Raw genomic sequence first — 16,111 nt, 5'->3', positions numbered from 1 at the left:
ACCCAAAACAAGATCAAACGGTTGGTATGGGCTAAAACCCATAAGGATTGGATGGAGAAGATGCTACCAGACTGTTTGGTGCCAACTGTAAAGCATGAAGTGGGTTCAGTAATGGTGTGGGGATATTTTTCCTTCGATGGAGTAGGAGATCGATTTAAAATGGTAGACATGTGCATTCAAGAGAACACAAGCGTCCACAGGTTTTTCTCAAAACCAACCACTGTCTATCAACTCCTACTCTCACCTCCCCGCGGTGAAAATCGGGTGCCTAGTACCTCAACTGGAGATTGGGTTCCAACCCCAGTGGAAAGTTGTTGGGGGCAGCAAACGAGAGAGGGGGGAGAGGTTTTTCCACTAAGGCACCTCTCCTTATCCAGGCGGCAGCAGACGAATTCTCGAGATAGAATCAACGTTGGCGTCTACAGTTCCAGTAAGGTCGAACTACTTAGTGAACACCTTATAGGGCTTCTTCGACATGTTCGGAGCCCCAGGCTTATAAGGAGCTGTTCATCCGGCTCCCCTTCCTTGGAGTTATACTAAGGATCTGGCCCTCCAGGTTGGGGGTTGTGCCGTCGGGGTGACTTCCTGGCCACGTAAAAACATCATAGTTTCGAAGCAACAACAAGCCTCGGATACGGACGGATTCACTGTTGACAACTCACGCAAACGAAATAAGGACAAACGAACTTCGGATATGTACGTGGAATGTTAGGTCCTTTAACAGACAACGTACAGCCGAACAACTAGTGGAAGCCCTAAACTGCTGCAAGGCAGATATTACAGCCATCCAAGAAGTGCGATGGGATGGACCGGGCAAACGCAAACTAAAAGACTGCGGTATATACTACGGCGATTGCTACCGAGAACAAAGACAGCGTCTATTTGAGTGTGGATTTGTTGTTGGAACTAGGCTCAGGCAAAATGTCTTGAACAAGACATATGAGGAGTGCCCTGGCTATGACATTAAAATTGTCTTAGGAGATTTTAATGCCTAGCTAGGAAGAGAAGACATCTTTGGTGGCATAATCGGGAGATACAGCCTGCACGACACTACCTCTGACAACGGATTCAGGCTGGTCGATTTCGCTGCTGGGCGAGACGTTCTGGTAGCTAGTACGCAGTTCACGCATCTTAATATCCACAAGGGGACATGGGAATTTCCTGATCAACCAACCGTCAACCAGATTGACCACATTGCGATCGACGCACGACACTTCTCCAGTATCCACGATATCCGAACATTCCGAGAGGCCAACATTGACTCGGACCACTACTTCGTTGTAGCCAAGGTACGGCTACGGATATCCCGATCCAAGCCAAAACAAGGAAGTACTATGAGAAGATTCGACGTTAGACGGCTACAATCGCAAGAGACTGCCATGTCCTTTTCCGATCGAGTCTCTAATAACCTCTTAAGGGGTCCTATGCTTCCTGCATTAAGCATTGAAATCCAGTGGCAACATTGCCTTGCAGCCATCAGAGATGCCGCCTCTGAAGTGCTAGGTTTCACACGGCCACCACAGCGAAACCCCTAGCTTGACGACGAATGCCGGCAAGCGCACGCGGCGAAACAATAGGCATACAAAACGGCGCTGCACAAAAGGACTAGAGCTGCTCGCGAGCTCTACGAGCAGAAGAGGAGAGAGGAACACCGGCTTCTTAGACGAAAAAAAGAGAGCATGAGAACCTCTTTCGAGGAGATAGAGGGATGTCACAACAGGAATGAGGTTCGTAAATTTTACCAAAAGGTAAAAAAAAACCTCCCAAGGGTACCAGCCACGAACCGAAGCCTGTAAAGACGATCAGGGGAACATCGTAGTAGAACCGCAGTCGATGATGAGAATATGGAAAGATCACTTCTCCAAATTATATAACGGCGATGACGAACCGAATTCCGCTGTAAGGGAGATAGAACCGCTCAAACTCGGCGACGCAGATCAACAATTCCGCCTACCCGACCTTGACGAAGTGAAGATAGCTATATCTAAACTTAAGTCAAACAAAGCTGCTGGAGCTGACGGCATCGCTGCCGAACTATTCAAAGCAGCAGGCGATGACTTGGTACGGAGCATGCACCAACACATCTGCAAAATATAATAAGAAAGCATGCCCGATGAGTGGAATCTCAGCATAGTGTGCCCGATACATAAGAAAAGAGACCCTCTCAACTGCTCCAACTACAGAGGCATCAGTATCCTTAACATTGCGTATAAGATCCTCTCTGCCGTATTATGTGAAAGTCTGAAGCCATTCGTCAACAACCTGATTGGTCCTTATTAGTGTAGCTTTAGACCAGGAAAGTCCACTATCGACCAAATATTCACACTACGGCAGATCTTGGAAAAAATCCAGGAGCTTCAAATCGATACCCACCATCTCTTTATCGATTTTAAAGCCGCGTACGACAGCATCCATAGGGAAAAGCTGTACAGAGCAATGTCTAGTTTTGACATCCTTGTCAAACTTATCCGTTTGTGCAAAATGACGATGGAGAATGCACGCTGCTCTATCAAGGTCGGAAAAGATCTTACCGATGCATTTGATGTCAAAAAAGGTTTTAGACAAGGCGATGCGCTGTCATGCGACTTCTTCAACATCGTTCTGGAAAGAATTGTGCAAAACTCAACCGTCAACACTAGAAGCACAATCTTCCAAAGATCCATCCAATTACTCGGATACGCAGATGATATTGACATAATTGGAAGATCAAACCGTGATGTCAGTGGAGCGTTTTTGAGCATTGCGACTGAAGCGAAGAAGATGGGTTTAGTGGTCAATGAGGGCAAGACCAAGTATATGCTGTCACCAAAAAAGGACACTGAACGACGACGTATTGGACAAAACGTCACCATGGACAGCTATAACTTTGAGGTAGTTAAGGACTTTGTCTACCTAGGCACCGCTATTAATGCAGACAACGACACCAGCGCTGAAATCAAACGAAGAATAACTCTTGCAAATCGCTGCTTCTTTGGACTTAGAAGGCAATTTAGAAGTAAAGTCCTCTATCGAGCATGTAAAATCACCATCTTTAAGACACTCATCATCCCGGTTCTCATTTATGGCGCTGAGGCCTGGACCCTGTCAAAGAAAGATGAGAGCGTCTTAGGATGCTCCGAGAGAAAAATTCTTCGGGTGATTTTTGTCCTGTACGCATAGATGGAGAATGGAGGAAAAGATATAACGACGAACTGTACGGGCTGTACAGCGACACTGACCTAGTTAGCAGAATTAAAGTCCAACGGCTTAGATGGCTAGGTCATGTAGAGCGGATGGACATCAACGCTCCAGCCCGGAAGGTCTTCGAGTCCAATCCCGAGGGACGGCGCAGTAGAGGAAGACTGCGACTCAGGTGGCGCACCCAGGTGGGAGAGGACCTCAACCAACTTGGCGTGCGAAACTGGAGACAGCTAGCTAGGGACCGAGCTGGCTGGAGACGCTTGTTGGTTGAGGCACAGGCACACCCCATTGAGCTCTTATGGGAAGAGCTTGACAGAAATATCCGGAATCACCACATAACATCGGAATCTGCTCTTTGGGAAACTCTACAAAATTGCTGGAATAATATTCCACAAGAAAAAATACGAAACCTTGTAAGAAGATTGATTTTATATTTTTCTATCATTTACAACTCGACATGCTCTTCACTTTTTTCACGTATTAACTTTTTTCCTAAAACTTCAGTTTAGGTGTTAAAACTCGATATTTCTCAAATTTCAGAGGTGGTCTCAAACGTTTGACCGGTAGTGTATACTGTATTTTCAGTCGCTTAAATTTAATTTCATTAAAAGTTTTTTAATAGAAATTAAGAACACTGAATTACTTAATTTATTAAATTAAAATAAACAAGCCATTTTTCATTTAAGTATGTAAACAACTAATTTTAATTAAATTAGGTCTTCAAAGTATTCAAATTTTATTAAAAAAAAAGATGGTTTTGAAAAAAAAGGTAATCTTATGCAAGTTCCAAGACTTTTTTAATTTGATTTGCAGCTGTGTTCATAAAAATAGCAGTGCTGGTCACATTTTATTAGATTGTCAATTATTTTAAGAACGGAAATCCTTACAAAAAAAATTGACATGTTACTTGCGTCTAACGGTCTTTCGTTTTCATATTAGAGACGGTCAACACACTGCACCGAAGAAATACGAAAACTTATTTGAAAACTGCGTTTTGAGGAAAAAACCTACCAAAATATTTAAGACATCCTAGGCTGCTCAGCAAAAATGGTCAGTAACTCCTTTAAATGGCAAAATAAACCGAAAACATGAGGCCCAAAAAGGATGACTACTGAAAGAACTGACAGAAAAATTGTTCAGTTAGCAAAACAGAATCTTCCATAGGCTATAGGAAATGGACTTCAACTGTCTGTTAGCGCTGTCACAATACAAAGACGTCATTTAAGAGCGAAGCTACCGGCCCGAAGTCCACGAAAGGTACCATTCTTGACGAAAAGGCATGTGGCCAAGATAATGGAGTTTGTTAAAGCGCATAAAGATTGGGCAAAAGAAAAATAGAGGAATGTTCTGTGAAACGATGAAAGCATAGTCGTCGGGAATATTTGACAAGAACCTAAAATGCAGAAATCGATCCACGGTACACTATAAAAACAGTGAAGCATGGTGGAAGAAAAGTTAAGATATGAACTTGCTTTTTATATAACGGTCTAATAAATAGGCCCTATTTATCTAATGGGGGGTATAAGGAATGCAACCGAGTATGTGAACATTCTCGAGGAGGTTATGTTACCCTATGCTGAGGAGGAAATGCCGTTGGTTTGGTTATACCAACAGGACTATGATCCAAAGCATACGTCAAAAGAAGCAAAACCATGGTTTGCGCAGAAGAAGTTATCCGTTATGGAGTGACCCGCTTAATCCCCCGACCTTAGCCCCATCGAAAATTTGTGGGGGGATGTTAAGAAAACAGTTCATAAAGCAAAACCCTAGAATTCGAAATAATTGTGGGAAGCAGTGCGTGATTCGTGGAACGCAATACCAGTCGAAAGGTGTCAGGTTTTAGAGTTATAAAAAACATTGGTTATGCAACAAAGGACTAATTGTAAGCTATCATTATTTCTACACTTTCATAGGTTAGGTTAGGTTGGAGTGGCTGTCCAGATGTCATTGACATACGTAGACCTCAAGGTTCCATTGTGATACCACTAATGAGGTTACTCATGGGAGAATTTAAACAAACCATTTTGTACTTTTAATAAAGTTAGAGAGACGTTTTGTGTCAATCGTTGCCAGTTCACTGGTGTTTTCGTAGAAGGGATTACCGAGAAAGTAATTCCTTCTAATGGAGAGTGCTGGACATGTACATAGAAGGTGTTGGACTGTTTCCTGTTCTTCCTCGTCCATGCAGCTTCTACAGAAGTCATTTCTGTAGACTCCTAGCCTCAGAGCATGTCTTCCTATGAGGCAGTGTACCGTTATTACTCCAATTGTAGAGCTTTTACTTTGTCTGCTCAGTGATATCAAGCTTTTTGACCGTTTTAAGTCAATACTTGGCCATATTTGCTTGGTTGCTACGCACGTGGTACTTTGTGACCATCTAGCATTTGTTGTTTCTAGACCATATTGCTTGAGAAGATATTTACATGTAGCAAGTGGTGTTCCTATGTTATGTTTTTGTCTAACATAAGGCAGAATTGTTCCGTTTTTGGCGAGCTCATCGGCTTTGCAATTTCCCGGAATGTCTCTGTGGCCCGGCACCCAAATGAGGTGAATGTTAAACTGTTCCGTCATCTCATTCAGAGATGATTGACAATCGTGGACTGTTCGAGAGTTTGTGGAGACAGACGCGAGAGATTTAAGAGCGGCTTGGCTGTCTGAGAAAATTCGTATATCCTTACAAGATATAACGTTTTCTTTGAGCCAGGATAGTACTTCTTTAATCGCCATTACTTCTGTCTGGAATACACTACATTGATTGGGAAGTCTATAGGATAGACTGAGATTCAGTTGTTGTGAAAAGATACCACTTCTAACTCCGTGATCGGTCTTTGAACCGTCAGTATAAAAGTGTACCGCATCGTCTTCCAGGGGTCTCTCTTCTTCCCAGGAGGATCTTGAAGGGATGGACACATGGAATCTTGGGATAGATCTGTAATTGTCTAGAATAGTAGTATGTCCAGTATTGTTACTGGTCCATTGAGAGGTGGCTCTAAGCCTTACACATGAGTTGGCAGCCACCTTTTTAGAGAAGATGTCAAGTGGTGTTAGGTTTAAAAGCACTTCCAGTGCTGCGGTTGGTGTTGTGCGAATTGCTCCTGTGATGCACATACCTGCTGACCGCTGGACTTTAATGAGCTTATTAAGATTTACCATCTTGTCCAGTGCGGTCCACCATACGACGGCTCCATAAATGAGTATCGGCCTGATTACCGAAGTGTATAGCCAGTGGGTTATTTTTGGGGAGAAGCCCCATTTTGATATTATGGCCTTTTTAGAAGTAAAAAGCGTTACTGTAGCCTTTTTGACTTTTTCATCAATATTTGCCTTCCAATTTAGTTTTTTGTCTAAAATGAGGCCCAAATATTTAGCTTGGTCGGAAAAGCCTAATTCCTCTAATCATGGGTGGGCTAATCTGAGGAATTTTATATCTTCTCGAAAAGAGTATTAATTCTGTTTTGTGTGGGTTGACGTCCAATCCACATTGCTTAGCCCATTTAGTTAGCCTTTTTAGGGCATTTTGTAGGAGTTCCGAGAGAACTTGGGGGTGCTTCCCAGATACGGATATCGCAACGTCGTCAGCATAGGCAATCACTTTAAAACGCTCTGCTTCCAATGTTGTAAGTAGGTCGTTTACTACCATGTTCCATAAAAGAGGCGAAAGGACTCCACCTTGGGGAGTGCCTCGATTCACCGATCTGGTGGTAGTAAAACTTCTGATGTTAGAAATTATTGTCCTGCTTTTGAGCATGAGACTTATAAGATCTATGAGTGACTTCTCTAATTTCAGCTTATCCATTGCTGTTGTGATCGCCTGGTAACTGACGTTGTTGAAAGCTCCTTCAATATCTAGGAACGCTACCAGGTTATATTCTTTGTATTCGAGGGAATGTTCAATAGTACGTACCAGTGAGTGAAGTGCTGATTCTACTGATTTTCCCTTAGAGTAAGCATGTTGAGCTGTGGAAATGAGACATGGTTTTAAATTATATCTGATTTAAATTTCAATCAATCTTTCCAAGGTTTAAAGAAGGGAGGATGATAGGCTGATTGGTCGTAGATCTTTAGGGTTAACGTGTGAGGGTTTCCCTGCTTTGGGAATGAAGACTACTTTTGCCATTCTCCAGGCTTTGGGAATATATCTCAACTTTTCACAGCTTGTCAGAATGATTTCTAATGGTGGAATAATCATGTCTGAGCATTTTTGTAGCTCGGCCGGAATGATTCCGTCTGGTCCTGGAGATTTATATGGATCAAAGCTGTCTACGGTCCATTGCAGTTTTTCCCGCGTTATTAGATCAACTAAATCGCTTGTATAAGCTAAAGACTCTGATGTTAAGTCATTGATTGTGTAAGAGCTACCTGGAAAGTGGGTGTCTAATAACAGATTAAGAGATTCTTCATCTGTGATAGTCCACGTGCCTGCTTCTGTCTTTAAAGCACTGGGTATTGTTGGACTTTTTGAGAGAATTTTCCTGAGTCTTGAGGCTTCTGAAGTATTTCCTATTTTACCACAAAAATTTCTCCAAGAAGACCTTTTACTCTTTCTTAATTCTTTTTTATATTGCTTTAGAGCTTGTTTGTATAAGGCCCAGTCAGAAGGAGATCTAGTGTACTTAGATCTGTTGAAGAGTTTGCGACAGCTCTTTCTGAATGGTTCCAGTTCTTTACGCCACCAATAAGGTTTCTTTTTACAGTTTAAAATGGTTACAGGGCATGAAGATCTCATTGATTCATTTAAGGCTTCGGTGAGATGATTTACAGAAAGGTCTTGTTCATCTTTACTGGAGGAGCTTTTAAGAAGGTTGTGATTAAGCAGTTGTGCTAGTACTTCCCCATAACGCTCCCAGTTAGTATTTCGGTGATTTCGAAATCCCGTAGATGTATTTGCTACATCTTCATATAACTTATTACAATTTTTCTTACTTCTCACGTAATAGATCTAGTACTTTGTCATGCACTGCTATTTTTCTGAACAGCCATATATTTAAAAAACTGTTTTTAATGTGACAAAGCTAACGGTAAAAAATCGATAGTACTTACATATTTTCTGTTATTATGAATAAAATATTTTAGTTTGTTATTAGAAGTTTAATAAAATACAATATAACGTTGATATTGAAGGCCTTTTTGTTTTATTTTGAGAGCACCGCTATTTTTATGAACACAACTGTATTTATAACAATATATGGGCAAAATTCAATCATAGGTTAGCTTGCAGTATTATTTAATGATTTTTCCCTAAACCATTCAATGGTTTCCGCAGAATTCCGCAAAATACTTTTTTTCAATTGTTAATATTTAAACATAAACTACATACACTGCCGGTCATAAGGTTAGAAGCAGGCATTTTCGAGAAGTAAAATCTTCATTTTTCCCGTTGCATGATGGATTAGAAAAAAACAACTTTGGTAAATGAGGGACTATTTTGTTAACAACAAAATGTAAAATTTGGGTAAAGGAGAGATTCAGCTAACGAAACTTTCATGGCAAATTGTTAATTGAGTCAAGAATATGCGAAAATAAATCAGGTCATTAGATTAGAAGCACATGAACTAAATGGAAATAAAATGCAAGTATTTGTTCTTTGTTATGTTTTTTACGAGGTCTTCAAAATAGGCCTTTGTTTGCGAGATGACTTCATCATTGGAATCAAATCTTGAAATGAGATCGTTTTTTTTCAAATCGTCATTAAATCGAGATCCCTACGGCTTCCACAATCTCTCGCACATTCAATCTTCGGTTGGAGAACACCATATCGTGAATTTTTTCGATTGTTTCGGGTTTAGAGACCTCAACTAGACATTCGGCATCTTCAGTGCTTGTACGGTCACAACGAAATTCAGTAAACCACTTTTTTACCATTGAAATCGATGGTGCAGAATCTCCATAGTATTTATCAAGCTTAGCCTTGGTCTCGGTAATGGTTTTTTTTAGCAAGAAATAATGTTTAATAAGCACACGAAATTCACTTTTATAAAAATAGCTGTCAAACACAAACTAACTGACAGAAAGTTTAAATTTTGACAGGATTCAACTGACAGATGCCTGTTGACAGGAGCAGTGTTGCTGTTTCAGTTAAAAGGTCAGAAATTCAAAAAGTCACGGACTTACTGACCCGCCCTCGTAGTATTCATTAGGTTTTTAATAATGTGTGCTACCACCAGCCTTCAAAATAACTTCAAAAATTCAACCTTTTAAGGATTTATAAAGAGATTCCAAGAAGATCAGAGAAATCTCACTCCAGGCCAATTTGATACCATGAATTAGCGCTTCCTTGTCACCGTATGGCTTTGCTCCCTCATGTACCTTACGTGTAAGCTAGCCCGACACATTTTTAAATATGATAAGGCCCGAGGAATATGGTGGCCAAGGCAGCAAGTGGAAGTTTTGGTTTGCAATTAGGGATTTCACCTCTCGGTATGGAAGCGTTTTCCTGCTGAACAATCCATAGAATTTGTCGAAAAATCTGGATAATATTAGGGAACACTGATTCCAGGAAGGCATTTGTTAAATTGTTAGATTAAATTTTTCGTCTGAGATGAATAACCTTCCGCCAATCATTTGCGGTCATTCTATTTTGCACATTCCAGCTCATGTGATCTTTCTCGAAACACAAGCGTTGCTTCTTCCTTGCGTCATTAAGTGGCGGTTTTCTTAAGCTTCAGGTGCTTTAAGTGTTTAGCATGACGAATCGTGTATTTAACAGTGGATAAGCTGGCATTATAAAAATGTTATATTTTGTTGTTAACAAATTGTCCCTCAGTTACCAAAGTTGTTTTTTTCTAATCCATCATGTAACGGGAGAAATGACGATTTTACTTCTCGAAAATGCCTGCTTCTAACCTTATGATCGGTAGTGTACGAGGTGTTTTCAAAAAGTACCGGACATTTTTAAACTTCGCAGGTCTGGCGAGTCGGATGGTCACCCATTTTTTTTTAAATTGTGTTGGTATACATGCCCCTAAAGTATATATAGCTATATTTACTGTTTACTTTGTCTGTGGTAGTTGCTAAAGTTGCAATGGCTGGGAAATACAGTGTGGCAAGGCATTACACATTCGCATAGTACGGCTAAGGAACGAATCTCTGTACTTGACAGTACGACTCAAGTTGAGCTCGAGTATTACGGTTGAACTGTTTAAGGGGAAGAATGCAACTTGCTATTTTTCTAGAGCATAAACCATTAAAGTAACGGTAAAAGAGGGTGAGAAAAGAAACATCTCGACGATGTTTAAGTGACGTAAATGATCTTATGATGGTAATATCACCAATCAATCTAAATGCTCTACGTTCAAAACTGTCCAAGAAGCTTAAGTAAGTTGCAGGAGCACCAGCCCAGATATGGGAGTTATACTCAAGCTTTGGACGTGCATATATAAGTCTTGTACGAGTAGATAACAGCCAGATCAGAGGGGCAGAAAAACTTCTTAGAAAATTCAAACATCTTGCGGCATTTTTGGCGACATCGCGATATGATCGTTCCACACAAGATGGTCAGTGATGCACAAATACCGAGAATATCGAGATGTTCATTTTCCTCTATGCAAGTGCCATCTATGGATAATGGCAAGTGAGGTATATTTCGCTTTAACTATACAAGACAGCATTGCGTTTTCGAATCATTGAATTCCACGCTGTTTCTTATTCCCCATTGTTCAATGCTGTTTAGGTCGGAATTTAATGAGCTTATCATATTTTGTCGTTGCAGTTCCACATCCGAAGAAGAGGGGTGTGAATCTGAAAACGAATATGAAAGGCTAAGAGTACTATCGTCAGCGAAACAATATACTGGATTAGAAGTTGCAGACAAGAGATCATTAATAAAAATGAGAACGAGTGTTGGAGATAGAACAGGGCCCTGGGGCACACCAGCATTTATTTTGTGGTTTTCAGACTTGCATCCATCCAATACAACTTGTATTGAACGATTCGAAAGGTAATTACTAATCCAATGAAGAGGGGATTCATGCAAACCGAAAGCACGCATTTTCGATAAGAGAGCCTGATGCCAAACCCTATCAAATGCTTTTGAAATATCTTACTTTCCAAAACGATGTAAGGATTTGCTCCACTGTTCGGTGAGATGAACCATGAGATCACCAGTGGACCTATTGCTACGAAAGCCGTATTGTCGGTCATTAAGAAGCTTTCGATTTTCGAGAGTCGATAATTAATCACCGTTTCCGTGACCTTGGAAAGAAAGGACGTAAGTGCAATCGGTCGGAAATTAGACGGTGAAGTTTTGCCTTTTTTGCGAATAGGCTGGAGAAATGCGGTTTCCATCCGATCGAGAACGAGACCTGAAGAGCAGGACAGATGAAAAAGCTTACGAAGTGGTTTTGGCAGCGATGAAGAACACCTATTTAGAACAATAGCGGGGATACCATCTGGACCAGCGGATTTATGTATGTTAAGATCTCTTAGGACTCTCGGTACAGTACGAGTGCGAAAAAAGATGTGCCCCACAGAATCATTAACTCGCTCAAGTACAGGCGGAGTCATAACACTCACTGGCAGCGTTGAATTGACGGCGAACTGCCTAGCAAAGAGATTTGCTTTCTCTAAAGAGCCAACAAATGGAGTGTCATTTACAACGACCCTAGGAACCGAGGAAGAGGAAGAATTCCTCACATTTTTTACAAATGACCAATAATTTGTACTGCCTTTGGGACATTGCAGTATTTTTTGCCGTAATTTTTGGTCATGTAAAAATTTATTCCGTCGAATATTGGAGTTGCAAGCCTTCCTGGTTTGCTTGAACTTATTCCGGTTTTTCTCAGATGGATTGGCTTTAAAACAACGAAAACTTACCTTCTTGACCCTAATAACCTCTTTACAGCTCGCATCGAACCATGCGTTTCCTTATGTCTGATGCTTTTAACCCTATTTGGGATAAAAGTTATCATTCCCAAGACGTCATCGAAGATCCAAGTTGCTTGAAAGGGTCATAACTGGTGAAGAAACATGGGTATACGGTTATAATGTCGAAACCAAAGCACAACCGTCCACCTGGAAGCATCCACCGCCAAGAAGAACGAAAAAGGCACGTCAAGTTCGATTAAATAAGGTTTTGCTTACTTTTTTCGATTATGATGACATAGTGCATCAAGAGTTCTTACCACAAGTTCGTACGGTTAATAAGAAATATAACCTTGAAGTTATGCGACGTTTGCGTTAGGCAATAGGAAAAAACGCTTAAATTTATGGAAAAACAATTCATGGCTTTTGAACCACGATCACGCACCTGATCACTCGTCGTTTATTGTTCGTAATTGTTTGGCCAAAAACAATGCCTAGTCATGCCCCAAGCTCCACATTGACCAGATGTGGCTCCACGTGACTTTTTCCTGTTTCCAAAGTTAAAGAGACCAATAAAGACGGCGTTTTTCATCGATTGAAGAAATAAAGGTCGAATCGCTGAGAATACTCAAGAACATATCAAAAAATGAATATCAAATATCAAGAGTGCTTCGAAGATTGGAAAAAACGCTGTCATATGTTTATTATATCTGGGGGCTACTTTGAAGGGGACCACATTGATGTAAGCGATTAAATAATTTATTTTTTTGAAAATAACGAAAATTCTGGGTACTTTTTGAACACCACCTTGTACTTTAAAAAAGAATTCTATTTACCCTATTCCAAGAACAGACTTCTGAATCAATTTTGTTGAAGTGAAATAAACCATCAACTTAGAATGGGCAGGTTCAGACGTCATAAGGGACTTTGAAGTTAGGCAAGTTTCTAGCATCTGATTGGCCAGCTGCCAAAAAATTACCTTCTAATTAAGGTAATTGACTGGAGTCAAGAAAAATCTCCCTAACTTTAAAGTCGAGTCGACTTCTATCAAAATGACAGTTGATCATGTTTTTTCATTCAACTGAAAGCTGAACTTTATTACTTTGATGTATTTATTTTCTGCACAGCTTAATTTAATGTTTTGTGTAAAAGGTTTCCTTGACAATTTGGAAAAGAAATAAGAAATATTTCCTTACAGTACAAAATACAAATCGTAATGGACTTGTAGCTCCTGGGGAGTGTTGTTTAGACAATAATTTGTTTGGTACTTTTTGTACTATGAACTTAAAGTAAAAGTTTGCGAAGTAAAGTTCTGAATTTGAAATTCATGACCCTTGAAAATCTAACTAGTTGCTTTGGTCAAAATGTACGTTCAAAGAATGAAGTTGACTGCAAATGAAGTCCCTTATGTTGCCTGAACCTGCCCAATGTATGTGAAGAAAGAAATATTCAAACTCATATGCCTTATCAACAAAAAAAAACAATCCTAATTATGTTCTGATTTAATCATCAATTTCATCATAAGACTACGAAAATCATATTTATGAATATCCAAAAAACAACCAATTCACTTCAAATCTTCAATTACGTGATCTTTCGAAGATTTCATCCATAACGCTCGAGAGTTCATGTTTCTGATTGATTATTTCTTAGACCATCCTACAACCAACTATAGCTAGTTTTAAGTTTTGGAAAATGTGTTGGTTTTGGCTTCAGAATCAGAAAATTAATTTTACTCACTATTCTGTTACATTTTCAAAACGCAATAAAAGAAAGGCTACTGAATATTTTTCGATCAAATGTTGTATACGTTAGTACCAGGGTTGTTGCGGATGTACAAATTTTGACATCCACGGATGCGGATGCGGATTTTTGAATTTATTACATTAAAACAATTTTAGTCCGTAAATAAAGGAAAATTGTATTGATTATCTTTGCGTTTAATAATTAAATTTAAAAATGGGTGAGTTATATTTAATAAAAAGCAAGACTGCAGCCTTCTCAGACTGTAATCTGCTCCGCTAAATAGTTGTTCGCTGGGAACACTGGCTGGTGGAAGTGATAAATACCTCAGTGCAACTTTGGAGAGCCTTTTAAAGTCTGTTTGATGGACTTTCCACCAATCAAGTGGATTATTATCCAATTCTAGTCTTTTTTATTTCGGTAACATGCTAACTCCCTTCGGAGAAGTGATTCGTGACTAGCGTTATCAGATTCTCCTTCACCTTCGTCTTCAGTTGATGAATCTAGCATAATTTCCATATCGCTTCTGAAGCAAGTATTTTGTTTTATGTTTATAAAAAATAACATACCTGCATCTTCTTTTTTTTTTAAAGGTTTTCATTGTTGCCGCTCTCAAATAAAACAAACTCTTCTGGGTGCTTTGACTTCAAGTGATTTTTCAACGAAGAAGTCGTGCTTCCTTTTCGTGAGTATGTTTTACGACATATTTTGGATTCGGACTTGTCAATATCATTTTTAATTAAATTAAAATAGATCCAGATACTGCTTTTTGTTGGTGGCGTCATTTGTGTTCTGTATTTGTATCACTTTTTCACTTAATACATATATAAAAATAAACTATGTCCTGTGGCCACTTAGCAAGAAAGCTTTTATATCCTCAAATCTGTGACCATTGCATATGACTTGTTGTTGCTTTTGTCGTCGCCTACTTGGGACCGAGATTTTTTAATTTAAAATTTTTACTAAGGGTGAAAGGGTCGTTTTTATTGATCATGGTATAGTATGCCGTGCTGTTGCTATTTTTCGAATTTGAAAAAAAAAAAAAACGGTTAAAAAACCTCCGTATTCGCAACAAACTCCGCATCAGTTTATGCGGATGCGGATGCTAATGTTCGAATTATTGCGAATAATCCGCAGTTGCGGATGCGGATGCGAATATTCGCAACATTGCTTATTGTGTACTAAATAAAAGTTTGAAGAAAAAAAAAGTTTAATTTAAAATGGCCGCCTAGAGCTTTACTGCAAGCTTTTAAATGGCTTGACCATTGTTCTATAGCGTCGTGCACTGTTTCGATAGGAATTGACGAAGCTGCCGTTATTAGGGCTCACTTCAAGATGTTCAAATTTCGATGGAGAATCATACAAGCCATGCCCACAAACCCTGACCACAAACTGTATTCGGATTCAAAAGTAGACCTCCAGATGGCTAATTTGAAACGACGATAAAATCGGGAATGTTTCTTTTGAAGCCAATCTTGCGTTGTTTTGGCCACGTGGCACCTTTCTCCGTTGAACAGAGTATACGTTAAATCCTTTACAACTCCTTTGAGAACATTTTCTAATTTTAACATTTCAAAAATGCACTGTGACACCTTGATAATATACCCCCCCCTCCACCAAACCATAACAGGTGACGGATGGTGTCCACACTGAACCCTTGTAACAACTTTGTTTGCTTCTTTACACCTTAAACCTTATAATTTTGTTTATTAAAAACTTCTTCTACCGTAAAAAAATGTTTTCATCAGGAAATAAAATATTTTGATGCCACTTTCTCGAGTGCCACTGCAACAATCATTTACTTCTTTCCAATCTAATTATCTAATTTTTCCCGGTTGGGAGTTAGGAGATGTCCCGTCGATCGACGATAGGCTTTCTTAAGGAGTTCTTTTTTAATGAGCCTTGACATCGATCTAGCGGATATTTCCAACTACCTGGACATAATCAGCCCTATCATGAGTTCCATCGTAATCGGAAATTTTTACGAATCCTGAAAAACTGTATCATCTATTATAAAATCCGTTCGTAATGCAAAATTGTATGAGATTTTCCACTACGAATGGATTTCATGATACAGTTTTTCGAGATTCGTACAAATTTCCGATTACGATGGAATTAATCATAGGGCTGAATATTTTGCTTACGAAGAGGATTTCTGCTAATTCGTTCACGCAGAGCTTAAACCTTCAAAGTTGTTCGAGCGACGCGTGGACGACCACTTTTTAGTCTGTCCTCTATTTTCAAAAGTTCATCAAAACATTTTCTTAACCTATAGATAAAAAAACTGTTTTGATAAACCGATTCGATTGGTCTAGCAGCTCACAAATTTGGTTGGAATTTTATCCGCGCCTAAGTAAACCAATCACCGCAGAACCATTTTCTTTTGAGC

General features: G+C 39.6%; 1 protein-coding gene across 5 annotated transcripts in view; it reads right to left on the bottom strand.

The window, feature by feature from the left end:
* Positions 1-16,111, bottom strand: part of LOC129947342 (protein furry) — a 137,760-nt gene that overhangs the window by 89,812 nt on the left and 31,837 nt on the right. The gene's annotated exons all lie outside the window — the stretch shown is intronic.

Source organism: Eupeodes corollae, chromosome 2, assembly GCF_945859685.1.
Source record: "Eupeodes corollae chromosome 2, idEupCoro1.1, whole genome shotgun sequence".
Taxonomy (NCBI): Eukaryota; Metazoa; Arthropoda; class Insecta; order Diptera; family Syrphidae; genus Eupeodes; species Eupeodes corollae.
Note: the sequence above shows the minus strand (reverse complement) of the source record. Positions and strands in the feature narration are given on the sequence as shown.